The sequence below is a fragment of the Mus caroli genome, unplaced genomic scaffold, assembly GCF_978045245.1.
Source record: "Mus caroli unplaced genomic scaffold, Mus_caroli_1 scaffold_6, whole genome shotgun sequence".
In the NCBI taxonomy this organism is placed as follows: domain Eukaryota; kingdom Metazoa; phylum Chordata; class Mammalia; order Rodentia; family Muridae; genus Mus; species Mus caroli.
Genome location: NW_028227261.1, coordinates 62452874 through 62460173, shown reverse-complemented (window position 1 = coordinate 62460173; position 7300 = coordinate 62452874). Strand labels below are relative to the sequence as shown.

General features: G+C 38.5%; 1 pseudogene; it reads left to right on the top strand.

The window, feature by feature from the left end:
* Window positions 1-248: 248 nt before the first annotated feature.
* LOC110293357 (glyceraldehyde-3-phosphate dehydrogenase pseudogene) lies at window positions 249-2845 on the top strand (annotated as a pseudogene).
* Window positions 2846-7300: the final 4455 nt, after the last annotated feature.

Below are 7300 nucleotides of genomic sequence, written 5' to 3'. Positions count from 1 at the left end.
GACATGGCTCTGGTTAGGAGTACTGGCTGTTTTTCCAAAGTACTGGGTTCAATTCTCAGAACTCTCATGGTAGCTCCCCACCATCTTTTACTCGAGCCCCATGGAATCAGATGTTCTCTTCTGACTTCTACTAGCATATGATACACACATATACATTCAGACAAACACTCATACATATAAAATAAAATAAATAAACCCAGATCTCTGAGCTACATATTCTCTTGCAGTGCCAGCCTCATCCCTTAGACATGATGGTGAAGGTCAAAGTGAACAGATTTGTCTCTATTGGGTGCCTGGTTACCAAGGCTGCCTTCTGCTCTGCATCTGGGAAAATGGAGATTGTTGCCATCAATGACCCCTTCATTGACCTAAACTACATGGTCTATATGTTCCTGTATGACTCTCCTCATGGCAATGTCAACAGCTCAGTTAAAGCTGAGAATAGGAAGCATGTCATCAACTGGAAGCCTATCACCAGGAATCTCATTTTCCAGGAATGAGATCGCACTAACATCAAACAGGGTGATGCTGGTGCTGAGTATGTCTTGAAGTATTCTAGTGTCTTCATGACTATGAAGAAGGCTGGTGTCTTCTTGAAGAGTAGGGCCAAAAGGGTTATTTTCTTTCTTTTTTTTCCTCAAGCAAATCTGAGTTATTTTTGTGTTTTTTTTTTAAATTGGATATTTTATGTATTTACATTTCAAATGTTATCCCCTTTCCCAGTTTACCCTCCGGAACCGCCCCTCCCCCATACACCCTCCACCTATTTCTATGAGGATGCTACCCCTCCCACCTTACCAGCCTAGAATTCTGCTAAACTTGGGAATCAAGCCTTCACAGGACCAAGCGCTTATCCACTTATTGATGCCAGACAATGCCATCCTCTGCTACATATTCGGCTGGAGCTATGAATCCTTCCATTTGTACTCTTTGGTTGGTTGTTTAGTCTCTGGAAACTCTGGGGTGTCTGGTTGGTTGATATTGTTGCTCTTGCTATGGGGTTGCAAACCCCTTCAGCTTCTTCAGTCTTTTCTCTAGATCCTTCATTGGGGACCACAAACTAAGTCCAATGGTTGGCCTAGACCATCCACCTCTGTTTTTGTCAGGCTCTGGTAGAGCCTCTTAGGAGATAGCTATAACAGGCTCCTGTCAGCAAGCACTTCTTGGCATCCACAATAGTGTCTGGGTTTGGTGTCTGTATATGGGATGGATTCCCAAGTGAGGCAGTCTCTGGATGGCCTTTCCTTCAGTCTCTGCTCTACACTTTGTCCCTGTATTTCCTTTAGACAGGAGCCCTTCTCCATTAGGAATTTGGAGATGAGTGGGTAGCCCCATCACCCACCCGGGGTCCTTGTCTAACATCTGGATATGGTATCTACAGGTTCTCCCTCCCCTTTGTTGAGCATTTCAGCTAATCTCATCCCTGTTGGGTCCTGGGAGCCTCTTAATTTCCTGGCATGTGGGATTTGCTGGTATCTACCCCCAGCTCCCCATCCCCCATTGCTACACACCTCTTTTCAAATTCTGACACTCGGTATATCATCCCATTTGTCTCCTCTTATGTCTGATCCTTCCAGCCTTTTCCCCTCCCCTTTCTCACTTCCTCTCAAGTCTCTCCCACCCTCTACCCCCCATGAGTATTTTGTTCCCTCTTCTAAGAAGGGTTGAAGCATCCACATTTTGGTTTTCCTCCTTCTTGAGCTTCATATGGTCTGTGAATTGTATGTTGGGTATTCTGAGATTTTGGGCTATAGCCACTTATCAGTGAGTGCATATCATGTGTGTTCTTTTGTGACTGAGTTACCTCACTCAGGGTGATATTTTCTAGTTCCATCCATTAGCCTAAGTATTTCATGAAGTCATTGTTTTTAATAGCTAAATGGTACACAAATGTGTAAATGCACCACATTTTCTGTATCCATTCCTCTGTTGAAGGACATCTGGGCTCTTTCCAGCTTCTGGATATTATAAACATAATATGAACATGGTGGAGCATGTGTTCTTGCTATATGTTGGAGCTCTTTTGGGTTTATGCCTAGGAGTAGTATAACTGGGTCCTCAGATAGTACTATCTCTAGTTTTCTGAGGAACCACCAGACTGACTTCCAGCTTGTAATCACACTAGTAATGAAGGAATGTTCCTCTTTCTCCACATCCTCACCAGCATCTGCTGTCACCTGAGTTTTTGATCTTAGCCACTCTGACTGGTGTGCAGTGGAATCTCAGGGTTGTTTGGTTTTAATTTCCCTGATGCCTAAGGATGTTGAACATTTCTTTTCCCTTACAGAATCTTTTCAATTATATGAGGTACCATTTGTCTATTGTTGATCTAGGAGCATAAGCCATTGGTGTCCTGTTCAGGAAAATTTATCCTGTGCCCATGTGTTCTAGGCTCTTCCCCACTTTCTCATCTCTTCTGCTGATGTCCCAAGTTTGTAATGGGTGCTAACCACAAGGCAGATGAAAACTTGTTCAAGATTATCAGCAATGCTTCTTATACCAACTGCTTAAGCCCTCTGACCAAGGTAGTCCATGACAACTTTGGCATTGTGGAAGAACACATGACTGTAGTCCATTCCATTACTACCATTCAGAAGAGTGTTTATGGTCCCTCTGGAAAGGTGTGGTGTGATGGCTTTAGGGCTGCCCAGAAAATCATCCCTGGATCCACTCGTGCTTCCAAGGCTGTAGGCAAGGTCATCTCATAGCTGAACATGAAGCTCACTGGCATGGCCTCTGTATTCCTACCACCAATGTTTTATTAATTATAGATCTGACATACTGCAGGGAGAAACTTGCCAAGTATGATGGCATCGAGAAGGTGGTGGTGAAGCAGGCATCTTAGGACCCACTAAAGGGCAACCTGGACTACACTGAAGACAATCTTGTCTCCTGCAACTTCAACACTAACTTCTACTCCTCCACCTTTGATGTTGGGGCTGACATTGCTCTCAATGACAACTTTGTAAAGTTCATTTCATATTATGACAATGAAGGTGATTACAGCAACAGGGTGGTGGACCTCATGGCCTAAATGTCTTCCAAGGGGTAAGAAACCCTGGACCACCCATGCCAGCAAGGATAGGAAAGCAAGGGAAAGGCCCTCTCCTGCTGACAAGTCTCTGACCTAACTATGCCTTCAATACTGAGCACCTCCATCCCAGTTTCCATCCCAGACTCCCACAGTCATGGAAGGGGCCTAGAGAGCACAATTTATTGAATACAATCAAGAAAGTTTACTGCATCCACCAAAAATAAAAGTAAATAAGTAAATAACCCTCTAAAAGAATCTAAAAGAGGCAGAGGATGGTTAAAAAGAAATTGTGTCTTTCAGATACAGTAGAGCATCATATGAAGTTACAGTTATGATAGCACAAACTCAAGTCAGACAAAATTCTAGCATTGAAGGGGGTAGGAGTAAGCACCAAGCCCACCCCTAGTCTTGGGGCTATTAATAATAGCTGCTGAAAATATTATGTAAATATGTGATTAATTTAGCAGGCAATTACACCTACACCAAATCATCTATACCAGTGAAAAGAAAAGTTAAGCTCACCTCAAAATATGGACATTAAGTGCCTTTTTAGTGACACCCTCTCCAATTTGAATAATAATAATAATAATTAATAAAAATAATAATAATTCATAATGGGAGAAAAACTGCAGTTATCAACTAGAAACAAAATAACTTACTGTTGGGAGTCACCACAGCATGAGAAGGTATATTAAGAAGGTAAACAACCACTAGTCTGCATTGATGTAGCCCCTGGTAAGTTTCCCATTGTGGTGGTTTGAATAAGTTTGGCCCCCATAGATTCATGTGTTTGGATGCTTGGCCCTTGGGTAGTAGCATTATTAGGAAATATGTCCTGGTTGAAGTAGGTATGGCCTTGTTAGAGAAAGTGTGTCACTGTGGGGGTGGGCTTTGGGACCCATCAAGTCTGTTTAGTCTGATCCAGATCCTCCTCCTGGATGCCTAAAGAACACCATCTCTTTCTGGATGCCTTTGGATCAAGATATAGAACTCTCAGCTCCATCAAGGTCAAGTCTGCATGCATGATCCATGCTACCCAACGTAATGGTAATAGACTGAACCTTTGAAATTAAAACCCAGTCCCAATGAAATGTTTGCTATTGTAAAAGGTGCCTTGGTCATGGTGTCTCCTCATAGCAATGGAAACCCGAAGACACCTATCATCCAATAGATAGCTTCACATTTAGGTTATTCTCAGAGACCATTCTGTAGGTCTCAAAGTACACACACACACACACACACACACACACACACACACACACACACACACATGCACATATACACACATAACATAAAGTGTGAGAGGAACAATGGGATGGCAACTTAATAGGAGAAGCAAGTGGGTGGATGATTGGAATGGCAGAAAGATGAGAGAAAAAGGATAACTGTTACAGTATTGTATTAAATACATGTAAGAAATTATCTATGCATAAATTAATTTAAATATTAAATCCTCTGTGCTGTCCCACTTTGTTTTCATATCAACTGTTTATGTAGGCAGGAGTAGGAATCACTGCTTATGATTCTAAAATTGATATTATTTAAACTTTGTCATGCACTTTCAATATTGTAAAGAAAAGAAAACAGAGAAGTCCAGAAATATGAGAAGTAGCTCTTTAGGAGCAACCTTTACATAAAAACTAACTACACAAAGGTGGAGAAATAAAGCTGAATAAAATTGATAAAAGAAAAACTGAAGCTATTTAAAGAAGCATTATACAGCTGTTGTTTCTTTCCATACTAAAATGCAATATTAACTATAACTACCAATCACTGCACAGTCATTCAAGTGCATTAGCCATGGAAGAGAGTAATAAATTTAGCTCCAGCCTGTTTCTTGTATTGAGTTACTTACTAATGTTAGTGGCGGTGGAATTACTGTGATCAAATGAACACATTTATGTGCACCTGTGTAATTTAAGTGAGACGTTAAATCACAAAATGTAAACAACTGTGTGCGCTGTTTGTCAGAAACTTCTAGGGAAAATTGTCAACCAGGACTTTATTGCAGCTCTGAAAAATCAGTGCGTGCAGCTAGAACTAGCAGCAGGCTTCCAATTTCCATGGCAGGTTTTACTCTGTTAAGGTGTCTAGGCTCAGTGTTTGACTAGTAATGCTCTTCTTCAGGTAGCTCATGTAGAAAAACAAAATATCTAACTTATTAAGGATGCTAGCCTGTTAAAATATACTCTGTTTTCTCTTTTGCATATCAAAACAGACTGTTCAACCATGCATACTATTGCATGCCTGAGATTCAAAGATGTACAAGAGAGGTTTCTGAGATCAAGGTCATTCTCAGCCACACAGCAAGCTACATGCCAGCCTACCAATGGAAAGCTCTAAAAATGAACAAACAAGAACCAGCAGTAACATTTTCATCATAGCCTTGTTATCAAATAGAAATATATGAACCATGTAAATTTAACCATGTAAATTACAGTGTTCCTTGTAAGGTTCCTAAAAAGAAAACAACAACAAATTAAATTAAAAAGATATATGTGTTAGACATACAACACGACTCAATATGGAACAGAAGCAGTTGAAGAGCCTAGAACCACGAGTACCCAGGTGCTATGAAAACAATAGATCTGAAATGAATTGTATGGGATTCAGAGGAACACCATGAGATTTTTTTTCTGAACTATAGTTGATTATAATGCTAATCAATAACTAGAAAACAATTAAAAAGAAATCATTTAAGTCTTCAGTATCCCAGAAACACTAACTTGGTATGAGACTTCTATGAGTGGAGGGAAGTAGCACTTAGAAGATTACTTGTTTTACATTTTGAAGTTGATTTTTGAAGAGAGGAAGAGGCACCCAGGTAAGCTGCTGGAAAGGAATTCTCGTCACTGAATTATTAGCTCAAGTAACTAAGAATAAAATGTAAAATTAATTGAATTAAATCTTCTAGATTCTTTTAGATGGTACAAACTGGACTATAAAATTGAATAAAGAGGATAGGAGTGGTGGCGCACGCCTTTAATCCCAGCACTTGGGAGGCAGAGGCAGGCAGATTTCTGAGTTCAAGGCCAGCCTGGTCTACAAAGTGAGTTCCAGTACAGTCAGGGCCACACAGAGAAACCCTGTCCCAAAAAACAAAAACAACAACTAAATAAATAAATAAATAAATAAATAAATAAATAAATAAATGTGAATAAAGAAGAGAAATTCTATTTTGGGAAAGATTGTAAATCAAGATGAGGAAAGTGTTTAGTCAGTTGAAAGGGATAATTTACAAAAACAATCCAAAAATTATTTGATAATAAATTAGTTCACAAACTTGGTTATTTATTTCTCAAAAATCCAAGAGTTTAAAAGATTTTATAGCCTGAGAAAAAAGCAAATAATTTGTAGAGATTGTTTAAAATAACAGATTGAATTGTAGTAAGTACATATCCAAGTGTAATTGTCTCTCTTTCTCCCTCTCTGTCTCTCCCTCTCTTTCTCTCCATATATATGTATACACATACATATATATATGAAATACATATATATTTATGCATCATATACTTATATACACATATATGATATTACAACTTTGTATTATTTAATTTATATTTTCTATTGTCTCATTACATGAACAAAATTGTTCAGAGTATATAAGCCACAATGTTCTGGTTATAATTTGAGAGTAGTTAGGACATAAACTTATAGGTGCATTGTAATTTAAGGTATATAACAAAAAGCTGCACTCAAAATACACTTCCAAATGCTTGCTCTGGTTTCTTTTAGCCTTTTGTTTCTTTTTCTCATTATTTTTTCAATAATTTCTAAAAGAGCAATTTTCACTTCATAATAAGGCTTAAGAGAGTATTACAACATAAGCAAAATGTTTTGCTTATTTTTTTTTCAGTGCTGGAGACTGTACCTAGCAGTTTAGAAACAGAATGTAAACTGCCAACTACTAGGCTATCAGTTCAGAAAAATTCATAAAATTTGAAAGTCATCTCATCAAAACATATCTGAAAACAAGCCAGAAAATAAATTTGCTGTATCAGAGGAATGGAAATTTCAAGCATGAGACATTTAGAAATAATTTAAGATGTTTTAAATGCACTTAGTGTTTGAAACCTTTCGACCAGACATTCCCTGTTATTTACTACTCATAAAGTTTCAAGTTGAAATATCTTCCCGGGATGTAATTTGACAAATGTACAAATAACTACAGAAATCTCAGCAGAACTCAAGGAAATAGTAAACATTTTACAAGATTTAAGTGTGATAGAATGCATTTTTATATAACATGCTTCTTTTTAATTAAAA